The sequence below is a fragment of the Colobus angolensis genome, unplaced genomic scaffold (assembly GCF_000951035.1).
Source record: "Colobus angolensis palliatus isolate OR3802 unplaced genomic scaffold, Cang.pa_1.0 Scaffold112, whole genome shotgun sequence".
Lineage (NCBI taxonomy): Eukaryota > Metazoa > Chordata > Mammalia > Primates > Cercopithecidae > Colobus > Colobus angolensis.
This window is the reverse complement of record NW_012112253.1, coordinates 2,774,518-2,788,225: the sequence shown is the minus strand read 5'-3', so window position 1 is coordinate 2,788,225 and position 13,708 is coordinate 2,774,518. Positions and strand designations below refer to the sequence as shown.

General features: G+C 44.9%; 1 protein-coding gene across 1 annotated transcript in view; it reads right to left on the bottom strand.

Moving 5' to 3' along the window:
- Positions 1–13,708, bottom strand: part of PGPEP1L (pyroglutamyl-peptidase I-like) — a 48,598-nt gene that overhangs the window by 2,465 nt on the left and 32,425 nt on the right. Inside the window, 1 exon segment of the mRNA XM_011957778.1 lies at positions 694–816. The gene's annotated coding sequence lies outside the window, so the exon portion shown is untranslated.

Genomic DNA, 13,708 nt, shown 5'->3' with positions numbered 1-13,708 from the left:
CCATGCCCAGCTAATTTTTTTTGTATTTTTAGTAGAGACGGGGTTTCACCATGTTAGCCAGGATGGTCTTGATCTCCTGACCTTGTGATCCACCTGCTTCGGCCTCCCAAAGTGCTGGGATTACAGGAGAAAGCCACCGTGCCCAGCCTTGATAGTGTATGTTTTATTAACCTCATCATCTGGTCCTTGTTTGGGGAATTTTTTTTTGGGGGGGGGGTGAGGGTGTACCTGTTTTTTATACAGTAATTATGTCCAGATAAAATGGGCTGGGTGCTATGAAGATGGGCCTCCCCCAGGTTGGCCACCCTCCCAGTCGTTCCCTGGACACAGAGGTCCTTGCCTTATGCCCACCTTCAAACCTACCTGCCCCTCATGGTATGGATGGGGCCCAACCCAAGGGCCTCTCCCTTAGGTGGAAACTATTTTTGGGACCTGACTGGGAATAATACTTCCATTTCTTTTCCTCCTCCTTTCTCTCCAGATTTTCTATTAAGACCTACTACATATTTTGGCTTAAACTTTTACAAACAGACCCAGAATCTTACACAATCAGCTGGGACCTTGCAGGACTGGTGGGGCCTGGGGATGGGGTGCCCCTCAATCATCAACCCTAGAACCGGGGCCTGGGGGTCTCAGGCTCCAGCTCCACCACATCACCAGCCCCATGCCCCACTGCCTCCCGCCATCATTTACTTGTGGCTGATGATCTTCCCAGATTCTGGTGACCCTCCGCTTAGCCTCTCTGTAATCTACAGGCAGCTCCAGAGTCCGCAGCTGCACCACTGTGTCATTCCCCAGGCCCAGCTTGGAGAGCGCCTGCGGAAAGCAGCAGGTGGACTTGCCTCAGTGAATGGGGTGGGGCGGGGCACCAGGAGTCCCTGAAAACCCAGTCCTTGGGGTCTACTTCCGGGGTCTTCTGTGGCCTGGACTTTGCCCTCAAGGAGCTCACGAAGTGGCAAGGGGCCAAGAAGAGAGTCACAGTTCCCACCCAAGAGGCAAATGCACACGGCAGCACCTATCTAGGAGGGAACACAAGAGAGGCACGTCTGACAGCCATGTTTGCCAAGGGGATGCAGGTGACGTCTGTGGACAGGCGGGAGTGAGCCAGATGGAGATGCTGGGGAAGAGCATGCCAGGCGGAGAAAGCTGCAAGGGCTGAAGACATCATCAGAACCTGAGGCCTGGCTGGGCACGGTGGCTCACGCCTGTAATCCCAGCACTTTGGGAGGCCAAGGCAGGCGGATCATGAGGTCAAGAGATCGAGACCATCTTGGCCAACATGGTGAAACCCCGTCTCTACTAAAAATGCAAAAATTAGCTGGGCTTGGTGGCAAGTGCCTGTAGTCCCAGCTACTCAGGAGGGTGAGGCAGGAGAGTCGCTTGAACCCAGGAGGCAGAGGTTGCAGTGAACTGATATCGTGCCACTGCACTTCAGCCTGGCGACAGAGCGAGACTCCATCTCAAAAAAAAAAAAAAAAAAAAAAAGAACCTGAGGCCTTTGGGGAACTTGGCGTGACCTGGTGCTCCTGGCAAGGCTGAAGGCTTCTTCCGTGTGTCTTGCATGCCTCAGGACAGGACATTTTGCACCCCTGGATTCTTAACAGCATCCCCAGATATTTTGACAAGGAACCCACCACCTCCACCCGCCTCCAGTGCCAGGGAGTACTGCACACCAGGGAAGGCTGGGAACAGACACTGGGGCAGTCTGTGGAAGCCAGACTGAGAGCTTAGCTCAGCGTGAACTTTATTCTCAGGGCAGTTGGGAGCCATGGAAAGGTTGTACTCTAGGAGCTAATGAGCCAGAGCTGCTTCCTAAGGGGAAAGAGGAGGAGGCAGAGCTGGGCTGGGGATATCATGACCGTGACTGGGGTCCTGCCGAGTTTGAAGCGCCCCAGGAGGCTGGCCTCTTGGCTGTTGTGTGTCTAGAGCTCACAGACAGGCTTCTGGGAGGACACTGCCATTTCTGGGCAGCAAAACCTATAGGTTTAGGTGAGACACAGAGAGAGAGAGACAGAGAGAGAGAGAGAGACGGAATGGGGAGGAGGTGAAGGGCTGTGGAGCCCCAGAGTCAGGCAGCACCCTCCTGCCCAAACAGCCAGCAGTTTGCAAGGAAGAAAAGAAGCAGCGCAAGAGCTTAGAGCTGTGCGTTTCACTCTTGGTAAAAGTCACGTCAGGAACATAACACCATCTCCAAAAGGCCCAGCCCTTTCCCAGCACCAGGAGCTACGCTTATCATCAAGATGGTTTTCAATTTACGCCTCTGTTTTTCCTGACTACTTTCCTGGCATTTCAGGGCACTTGGGAGAATGCTTTCTCAGACAGATAATGGCCAAGCCAGGCTGTCTGGCCTGTCCCAAGATCTCAGATGGGAGCTTCCAGGCCCCTGCCTAGGCCTCAGAGGAGTTAGGTCTACCCGGATGCTGCAGAGGCAGGTGGGGACGACATGCCCAGATGAGGCTCTCCCTGGGCTGCCTCATCCAGGAGTGGGGTGGCCAATTTCTGGCATCTCGGGTCTGTCCTTGATCAGCTTAGCCTCCCTGCGGGGCTCTGCTCCACCCTCCAGACACCTGCTCAGTTTCCTCCCCAGCTCAAGCTTTGTTCTCTTCCAAAAATCAATGCCAAGACCAGCATCCCCACTGGGGCCCTGAGTGGGAGATCACTGGCCTGACTGTGATGGTGGGAGGCAAGAAGGAGGGCCGGGTAAGCACAGGGCGGTGGGCTGTGGGGCCCAGGAGGAAGGGGCTGCAATTCCAAGTGGACCTCCCCAGGCCCAGACAGACCAAAGGGGCTCCAGGCAACCCTGCATTCTAGGTCTTGTGCCGCCATCCATCTTGGGCCTCCTGTCCTGAGGGTACCTGTGAGGCTGGGCATGGAGGGGGCACAGTTCAAGGAGTGGGGGCAGGAAGCCATCATGCTGGGGTCCCCTTCAGCTCTGCCAGAGGATCGCTTGAACCCAAGAGGCAGAAGTTGCAGTGAGCCAAGATCCCGCTGTTGCCCTCCAGCCTGGGCGACAGGGCAAGGCTCCATCTCAAAAAAAAACCCAAAAAAACAAAAAACAAAAAGAAAAAATAAAAAACAAGAAAGAAAAGTAAAGAAAGTGATATTTATTAGAATCTGATGAGGCTGGGGCCGGTCGGAAGTAGAGAGAACACTCTGCACAAGCAGACTGCAGGCTGCTGGCTGCAGCCACCCTTTCTGCCAAGAAGGGCTGATTGTTTTAGCAAAGGGCATGTCGGTTCCATGCAGACCTAGGAGAGCCAGGGGTTTGTGTTTTCTGAACTGGCACACTTTCTCGGCTAGAATTTCAGAGTGTTTTGTGCTAACGCAGGGAGGACAGAGCCGGTGTAACCACTGTCCGCAGAGTGAAATCCAGGGCATTGCTGAAGCTGCAGGAATGAGCTGGCTCAGCAGGGCGCTGTGTGCCCAGCCCACAGTCCCTCGAAAAGGCGTGAACCTCCCCACCTACAAAGGTCCCGAGGAAGCAGAGAGCTCTGCCTTTGGCCTCTTTCTCTCACTTCTTCTGAATTCCACGTCTCCTGAAATCCAGTTGCCAGGAACACATGGCAGTTTAACAAAGGGAACTGAAAGAAGGAAAAAGACACCAGTTGCTCTCTGAATTTGTTCAAATCCATTGAGGCGGTGGCACCAGCTGGTGTTGAAAAACAGTTGCTGTTTTTCCAAGATCTGAGTCTTCTCTTATCGAATATGAGTTCGGGGCTAGCACCAGAATGCATGAATGCATTCATTCATTGAATTGTTCCAGAAAACTCCCTGAGAGCCTGAAATGCAGCCTCAGCTCATGGATACATGATGGAGGCTCATGATCTTGGCGACGTGTGAACTAGAGGCGAGCAGGGCTGGGCTGCAGAAGCTAAGGGTGACGACTCAGGGTTAGAGAGAAGGAGACCAAGCCCTCCTGCTTCTCCTCACTGCTGTGGGAGTTTGGGCAACTCATTGTAATTTTCTGAGCCTCAGTTTCCCTATCTGTGCATCACAGTAATAACAGGACTTTGACAAAGGTAAGCGAGGCCATGCAGGTGAAGGGCTGCATGAGGGGAAGGCTCTGTGATCAGGGCTTGGAGGATCAGTAGGAGTCTTCCAGCAAAATAACTTTTTTTGTTGTTGTTGTTGAGATAAAGTCTTGCTCTATCACCCAGGCTGAAGTACAGTGGCACCATCTCGGCTCACTGCAGCCTCTGCCTCCCGGGTTCAAGTGATTCTCATGCCTCAGCCTCCTGAGTAGCTGGGATTACAGGTGCCCACCACCACGCCCAGCTAATTTTTGTATTTTTAGTAGAGATGGGGTTTCACCATGTTGGCTAGGCTGGTCTCGAACTCTTGACCTCAAGTGATCCTCCAGCCTCGGCCTCCCAAAGTGCTGGGATTATAGGCATGAGCCACCATGCCTGGCCCCAGCAAAATAACTATCCATAGAGCAAGAACAGTGAGGCTTGAAAGTATGTGCGAAGACCTTCCTTCCTTTTTTTCCTTCTTTTCTTCCTTTCTTCCCCTTTCTTTCCCTGCCCTTCCACCTTTTCTTCTTTACTTCCTTCTTTCTTTCCATGTTGTCTTCTACCCATCAGTCATGGGGCATGGATGAGGCACCTACTGCTTGCAGTCTCTGTGCTAAGCTCTGGCTGAGGGTTTTGGGGTATGTGTTGTGGAAGGGAGGTCAGGGTGACAATGGAAGAGGGAGAGATGTGTTCCTCTTCACCTGATGGGTTGGAAGGGACCTGAGATTTGGGAGCCATCCCATGTAGCTGAGACCCAGGCCTGGTCTCCAACACCATCCAGGCTGGAAGCTCCATGTGAAGACAGAAGCTACTGCCAGAGCCAGAGGCTCGCCAGGCACAGGAAGAGGAGCACAAGAGATGAGAGGAGGCCAGGCAGAGCAGGGAGGGGAGAAGGTGCAGGACAGCCGTCAGGGAAGCAGCAGGCAGCCATTAAAAACGATGTATAAAGCATTGATTGACATGGGAAAGCCCTGGAGAAGGAAAAAGTTTAAAAATCAGGGTCTCACACTGTTGCCTGCAGCCATGGATGGAAATGGAGCAAGACTGAAATGGTTATCCCTTGAGGGAACAACTGGGGCTGATTCCTATCTTTCTATACTCTTTATAAGATTTTTATAATTCATATTTTATAATGAATATATATATTTTTATAATGAATGTATATGTACCATATCTCTGGTTTTAAAAAGAAGGGTTTCAAAATAGTCCAGTAATCCTACTAGCTGTCTCTGGAGGACTCTTACTGTGTGCAGGCACCATGCCAAGCACCTCGCCACGACCCTCTTGATGAGGCACTGATGATGTCCCCATTCTACAGAGGAGGAGACTGAGGTCTAGGGAGGGTACGTTTATTTATTCATTATTGATTTTGGAGACAAGGTCTGGCTCTGTTGCCTGGACTGCAGTGCAACAGCGTGATCATAGCTCACTGCAACCTCAAATTCCTGGGTTCAGGTGATCCTCCCAGCTCAGCCTCCCAAGTAGCTGGGACTACAGGTGTGCATCACCATGCCCAGCTAATTCTTTTTTTTTTTTTTAGTGATGGAGTCTCGCTTTGTTGCTCAGGCTGGTCTCGAACTACTGGCTTCAAGCAATCCTCCTGCCTTGGCTTCCCAAAGTGCTGGAATTATGGGCATGAGCCACCACACCTGGCTGAGGGTACGTATAAAAGAACAGAGGAGTTTCAGGAAGCAGCCACACAGGAGATGCTACCACAACAGTGGGGGTCCACCATTTAGGCCTGATCACAGCCCTCACAAGTGGGGAAATCCTAGAATGCCAATTAAAGATCACTCTCTTCCTTCACGATGCCAAGTTCCATCTTCCAGATGTGACGCTTACCCTAACCCACTCCCAGTATCCTTTAGGTCATTCTTCCAAACTGCTGGGTTGGTCTTCCCTGAAAAATCCAGGAAGGAAAAACAGCAATGCCATAATTCCCAATCCTCTATCTGGAGTGGTTGTCTCCAAATATTTTTGATCACTTGTCCCTGTTAATAAAAATATTCTAGTGTGCATAAGCGTGCGTGCGTGCACGCACATTGCCATTAGCTCATGTCTTGATGTCTCAAGGCACAATACACACTTCAAGTGAGCCTCTGGTTAATAAGTGAATGTAAATCTATATTTTAAGTGGTTTTCTTAGTTCCTTCCTTTTTGGCCAACTTCTCAGCTTGTCATTGTTTTTCTATTGAAATGGGCTGACAAAGAGCTCCTGTGAGTGGTAGGAGAAGTGCCACTCAGCTGTTTCCTCATGGTTTGCCCAGATTTGTATTATGGTCTTCTTCTTCTTCTTCTTCTTCTTCTTTTTTTTTTTTTTAGGTCATTTTTGTGAGGATTCCTTGGTCATCATTTGAGGATTAGTTTAATTAAAACAGGATAATATAACCCTGAAACCCATTAACTGGGCTGAAACACTTTGTAATAAATTAGAAGTGAATCAAAGAGGGAGGACCTCTCTATCACCACAGCATCCCTTTCCCCACCAGTGCAAGGACCCTCCTCCCAGGAAGCCATGCTGTCTGGGGAGGTAAGGACACACAAGGCAAGGCATAGTGTCAATGTCAGTTCAGCTATGACATACTGACGAACGTTAATTTCTTATGTTTTATAGACTAAAACTATAGAAATTCACACTATTAGGATGCCCACTATCAAAAACTGGAAAAGAACAACTGTTGGTGAGGATGTGGAGAAATCGGAGGCCTTGTGCACTGTTGGTAGAAATGTAAAATGGTGCCGCCATTGTGGAAAACAATATGGTGATTCCTCAAAAAATTAAACCCAGAACCACATTATGATCTAGCAATTCCATTTCTGGGTATATGCCCAAAAGAATTGAAATCAGGATCTCAAAGAGATATTTGCACACCATGTTCACTTCAGCATTATTCACAATAGCCAGGAGGTGGAAACAATCCAAGTGTCTATCAACAGATAAATTGATAAAATGTGGTAAATACATGCAATGAGACATTATTCAGTTTTAAAAAAGAAGAAACCGGCAGGGCGTGGTGGCTCTTGCCTGTAATCCCAGCACTTTGGGAAGCCAAGGCAGGTGGATCACTTGAGATCAGGAGTTCGAGACCAGCCTGGCCAACATGGCGAAACCCCATCTCTACTAAAAATACAAAAATTAGCTGGGCATAGTGGCACGTGCCTGTAATCCCAGCTATTTGGGAGGCTGAGGGAGGAGAATCGCTTGAACCCAGGAAGCAGAGGTTGCAGTGAGCCAAGATTGTGCCACTGCACTCCAGCCTGGGCAACAGTGTGAGACTCCATCTCAAAAAACTAAATCAATAATAAAAAAGAAGGAAATCCTGTCATGCGCTACAATGTGGATGAACTTTGAGGATATTATGCTAAATGGAATAAGCCAATCACAAAAATACAAATACTGTATGGTTCCACTTACATAAGGTATCTAAAATAGTCAAATTCATAGAAACAGAATAGTAGTTACCACAGACTGCAAAGAGGAGGAAATGGGGAGGCATTATTCAATGGGTACAGTTTTTATTTTGCAAGATAAAAAGTTCTGGAGATCTGTTGCATAACAATCTGAATATACTCAACTCTACTGAACTATATACTTTAAAGTGGTTAGGTCATAAATTTTATGTTGTGCGTTTTTAAATCACAATTTAAAAAACATAGAAATGGAAATCCTAATACTGTATTTTTTCCTATACCCCAATGGATCACCTTGAAAACCCCACTTTGGAAATGAATGAGGATCCTCAAAGAGGTGATGATGTAGGAAGTGTTGTAAAAGGCCTGAAGGATGAAGGGTAGAAGGATCTACAGGAAAAGGCTGTGCAAGAAAGGGTTGGCCTATGACTCACTTTAGGCAACAGAATTCAGCCAGCTTGGGGCCGAAGTGTAAGAAGTCCTGGCAGCTTCTGCATTTCACTACCCAGCTGTGGAGACCTCAAGGAGAGATCACAGGGCAAGGTACAGGCCCTGCTGTCCTCACACCTGAGTCAAGCCCCCATGACTCCACCTTCTGCCTCCATCTCACTGCAACCACATGAAAGCCCCAAGAAAGATAAGCAGAAGAACTTCCCTGCTGAGCCCCGTGGACCTACAGAGCCAGGAGAGAGAATGGTGGGTTTTTTTTGATACTGCTAAGTTTCAGATTGGCTTAATTTGCAGCCATCGACAGCTGACACAGAGCATTATAATAAATATTGTGAGGAAATGCACTATACTCAGAGTTATTTTTAGATGGTGAATTACAATCTGATTTTTAAAATGTTTCTTTTTGGTGTTTAGAGGTTTTTGTAATTGGAAAAAAGAACAACACATGTTGTTAAAAGTAAGACGCATGTTTTTGCTTCCTCAGAAATATAAACTTTTTAAACAATGATATTCCTTCAACAAATATTAATTTTGCCTCTACCATGTGCTAGGCCCATGCTAGATGCTAAAGACAAAGTGATGACTAGGACAGAGGAGAGGGAGGAAGGGGCAGATACAGAGAACATTGCCATGGGATAGGGAAGGTGCCCAAGTTCAGTGGCAAACGTGGGAAAAAATAAAGATTTATGGAGAACGACATCAACAAGATGACAGAAGAGAAGATCCGCTGGCACCACTTCTTCCACAAAAATACCATTAGAAACTATTTAAAGACAAGAATGCCACCTAAATAAACCCGAACAAAAAGGAGAAACAGAGAAACCCTCTGGTCCCACAGAGTCAAGAGAAGCTGCAACCAGTAAGAGAACTGGTCATTTCAGACTGTGGTATCCCTCCCCTAAGCCAGCATAGTATCACTCACAGAGCACTTCCCTAGACCTGTGGTTGCTGAGAGGAGAGGAGGGAATTGGAGGTGAACATTCAATCTTCCCACCAGTCTGGGAATCTTCATGAGAAGCCTACTCCAGTCCCATTCCATGGGAACCACTGGGAGTGCCAGGAGGACTGAACCACTTGGGGTACATTGGGAACAAAGAGTAGGGCACTGATCACAGAAACTGGCATGTCAATCTTGGTGGCTACGCAGCACTCAAATCATCAAGGACATCACATTAAAGAGCCTGGCTGGTACCATAGCATCGCAAAGACAATAATTGGTGGGAAGGTCTGAATCTTTAGATTTTTCCATAAAGCCCAGATGCTCATGTGGAGGCTTCCCCTGACCTTGAAACAACCTAAAGGCTGGAATGAAGTTCCTGTGCCTGCTTGTCTTCCCAGACTGGGAAACAATGGCTGGGCAGTGGTTAAGTTCCAGTGTTCACTGTATGTCTTCCTCAGCCTAGGAAACAATGACAGAGCAACAAGTTCTACTGCAGTATTTTAGTTCTGCTACTCACTATAAGTCCTCCCTAGAAAGGGAAGAAACAACAGGTCAGTGTTTAAGTTCTGATATTAACAAGAATAGATCTAACATCAAAGAACACATGAAAAAATGTAAGAAGTGGCTGTCTTTTCAAGTTCACAGATATTGATGTAAAGACACAAGGAATGTAAAAATTCAGGGAAATATGACACCACCAAAAGAAACCAACAAAGCCCTAGCAATAGACCTCCCCCAAACTGAGTATTTGTGAAGTGTCTGACAGAGAGTTCAGAATGATTCTCTTAAAGAAGTTCAGGGAATCACAAAAAACCTATGAATAAAAAGCTAAATAAAATTTGGAAAACAATCCAGGAACAAAATGAGAAATTTGACAAATAAATAGAAACAATTTTTTAATCCTAGAAACAAATAATGTAATAAGTGAACTAAAAAACTTATCAGAAGGTTTCAACAGTACACTTGGTCAACCAGAGAAAAAGAACTAGCGTGCTTGAAAACAGATCATATGAAGTTACCCAATCAGCGAAGAAAGAAAAAAAACAAGAATAAAAAAGAGCAAAGAAGGCCAATGAGAATTATGAGACACCATCAAGAGAACTAATCTCCGCATAATTGGAATTCCTGAAGGAGACAAGAGAGAAAAGGCCTAGAAAGAATACTTAAAAAAAATAATGGCTGAAAATTTCCCAAATCTGGAGAAAAACAACAGCATCCAGGTCCAGGAAGCTCAGCGATCACCAATCAAATTCAACTAAAAGAATAATTTCCCAAGGCACATCATAATACAACTAGCAAAAAAATACAAAGAAAGAATACTCAAAGCAGCAAGAGAAAAGAAAGGTATCATGTTTAATAGGGCCATAATCGGCCGGGCGCCAGTGGCTCACGCCTGTAATCATGAGCACTTTGGAAGGCAGAGATGAGTGGATCACGAAGTCAGGAGATCGAGGCCATCCTGGCTAACATGGTGAAACCCCGTCTCTACTAAAAATACAAAAAAAAATTAGCCAGGGGTGGTGGCAGGCGCCTGTAGTCCCAGCTATTCGGGAGGCTGAGGCAGGAGAATGGTGTGAACCCGGGAGGCAGAGCTTGCAGTGAGCCGAGATAGTGTGACTGCACTCCAGCCTGGGCGACAGAGCAAGACTCCGTCTCAAAAAAAAAAAAAAAAAAATAGGGCCATAATATGACTTTCAGAAGACTTCCCAGCAGAAACTCTGTAGTTCAGAAGAGAGTGGTATTTTATATTCAAAGTGTGAAGGGGCCAGGCATGGTGGCTCATGCTTGTAATTCCAGCATTTTGGGAGGCTGAGGCAGGTGGATCACTTGAGGCCAGGAGTTTGAGACCAGCCTGGCCAACATGGTGAAACCCTATTTCTACTAAAAATACAAAAATTAGCCAGGCATGGTGCCACATGCCTGTAAACCCAGCTACTTGGGAAGCTGAGGCAGGAGAATCACTTGAACCTAGGAGGTGGAGGTTGCAGTGAGCAGAAATAGCACCACTGCACCCCAGCCTGGATGACAGAGCTAGACTCTCTTTCAAAAAAAAAATAGAAAAAGAAAAGAAAAAAAAAAAACCAAAATGTGAAGGAAAAAAAACCCACCAACAACAATACTGTACCCAGCAAAGCTATCCTTCAAACATGAAGGAGAAATAAAGACTTTCCCAGACAAAAGCTGAGGAAATCAATGCCAGACCTGCCTTACAAATCTAAAGAGAGTTCTTCAACTTGAAAGAAACAGATACTAACATGTAACAAGAAAACTTCTGAAGGTATCAAACTCACTGGCACAAGTAAGAAAACAAATTCAGAATACTCTAATACTGTAATTGTGTTAAGTAAATCATGTATGTCTTAAGTATGAGACTAAATGACAAAACTATAAAAAACAATAATTACTACAATTGGTTAAGAGATAGGCAACATAAAAAGATAAAACTGAAACACTAAAAAGTCAAAATGTGGGTGAAGGGTGGTGTTAAATTGTAGAGTTTGTTTTTGATACTTTTCTTTGCAATCAATGTTCAGTCGTTATCATTTAAAAATAACTTATAACTATCAAATTTTTTGTAAGCCTCATGGTAATCACAAAAGAAAAACCTATTAGAGATACATTAAAAATAAATAGCATGGGCTAGCCATGGTGGTTCACACCTGTAATCCCAGCACTTTGGGAGGCCGAGGCAGGTGGATCACTAGAGGTCAGGAGTTCGACACCAGCCTGACTAACATGGTGAACCCCTATCTCTACTAAATTACAAATACAAATACAAAAATTAGCTGAATGTGGTGGCAAATGCCTGTAATCCCAGCTACTTGGGATGCTAAGAACCATTTGAACCTGGGAGGCGGAGGTTGCAGTGAACTGAGATCGTGCCACACACCATTGCACTCCAGCCTGGGCAACAAGAACAAAACTCCGTCTCAAAAATAAATAAATAAACAGCATGGAATAAAAACATTCTACTAGAGAAAAGCACTTAACCACAAATAAAGATAGTAAGAGAGGAAAAAAGGAAGAAGAGCTCTACAAAGCAACCAGAAAATAAGTATCAAAATGGCAGTAGTAAACATTTGCCTATCAATAATAACCTTGAGTGTAATGGATTAAATTATCCAATTAAAAGGTGCAGTGTAGCTGAATGGATTTTGAAGAAAATAAAACAAGATCCAACCATATGTTGTATACAAGAGATTACTTTACTTAAAAAGATATGCACAGACTAAAAGTGAAGGGATGACAAAAGATATTCCATGCAAACAGAAATCAAAAAACAGCAGGAGTAGCTATGCTTATATCAGATAAAATGGACTTTAAGTCAAGAACAGTGAAGAAAGGACACAGAAGAACATCATATAATGATAGAGGGATCAATAAAGCAAGAGGATATAGCTATTATAAATGTATATGTACCTGACACCAGAGCACCTGAATATATAAAACAAATATTAATAGACCTAAAGGGAGAGATTAACTGCAACCAATAATGGCAGGAAACTTTGATACTCCACTTTCAGCAATGGACAAATCATCCAGACAGAAAATCGACACAGAAACATTTCAGTTAAACTGCACTCTAGAACAAACGTTTACAGAACACTCCATCCAACAGCTGCAGAATACACGTTTTTCTCAACAGCACATGGATCATTCTCCAGAATAGTCCGTATGTTAGGTCGCAAAACAAGTAACAAATTTTGAAAAATTAAAATTATACCAAGTATCTTTTCTGACCACAGTAGACTAAAACTAGAAATCAGTAACAGAAGAAATGTTGGAAACTGCACAAATTCATGGAAATTAAACAGCATACTCCTGGACAATAAATGAGCCAATGAAGAAATTAAAAAGAAAATTTAAAAATTTCTTGAGACAAATGGCAATGGAAACATAATATATCAAAACCTATGGGATACAGCAAAAATGATTCTAAGAGGGAAGATTATAGCAATAAGTGCTTTCATCAAAAAGATAGAAAGACATCAAATAAACAGCCTTATGATGCACCTAAAGGAACTGGCACTAACAGACCAAACCACACATTAGTAGAAGGGAAGGAATAATAAAGATCAGAGCAGAAATAAATAAAAACTGAAACAAAAAAGCAATACAAAAGATTGCTGATATGAATAGGTGGTTTTTAGAACAGATAAACAGAATCAACAAGCCTTTAGCTAGACTAAGAAAAAAGAGAGAAGACCCAAATACATAAAATTTGATACGAAAAAGGAGACATTAAAATTGATACCCCAAAAATACAAAGGATCATCAGACATATAATGAACAACTGTAAACCAACAAATTGGAAAATACAGAAGAAATAGCCTGGGCACAGTGCCTCATGGCTGTAATACCACCACTTTGGTAGGCCAAGGTGGGCAGATCACTTGAACCCAGGAGTTCAAGACCAGGACAACATGGCACAACCCCGTCTGTACTAAAAAATACAAAAATTAGCTAGGCTTGCTGGTGCACATCTGTAATCCCAGCTACTCAAGAGGCTGAGGTAGGAGGATTGCTTGAGCCCAAAAGGTTGAGACTGCAGTAAGCCAAGATCATGGCACTGCACTCCAGCCTGGGTGACAGAGCAAGACCCTGTCTCAAAAAAAGAGAAGAAAAAAAAAAAGGAAACAAATAAGTTTCTGGACATATACAACCTACCAAGACTGAACCATGAAGAAATAAAAAACCTAAACAGACCAATAATGAGTAACAGATTAAATCAGTAATAAAAAGTCTCCCAACAAAGAAAAGTCTAGAACCTGATGGCCTCACTGCTCAATTCTACCAAACACGGAATGAACTGATACCAATTCTACTCAACTATTCTAAAAAATTAATGAGAGGCCGGGCACAGTGGCTCACGCCTGTAATCCCAGCACTTTGG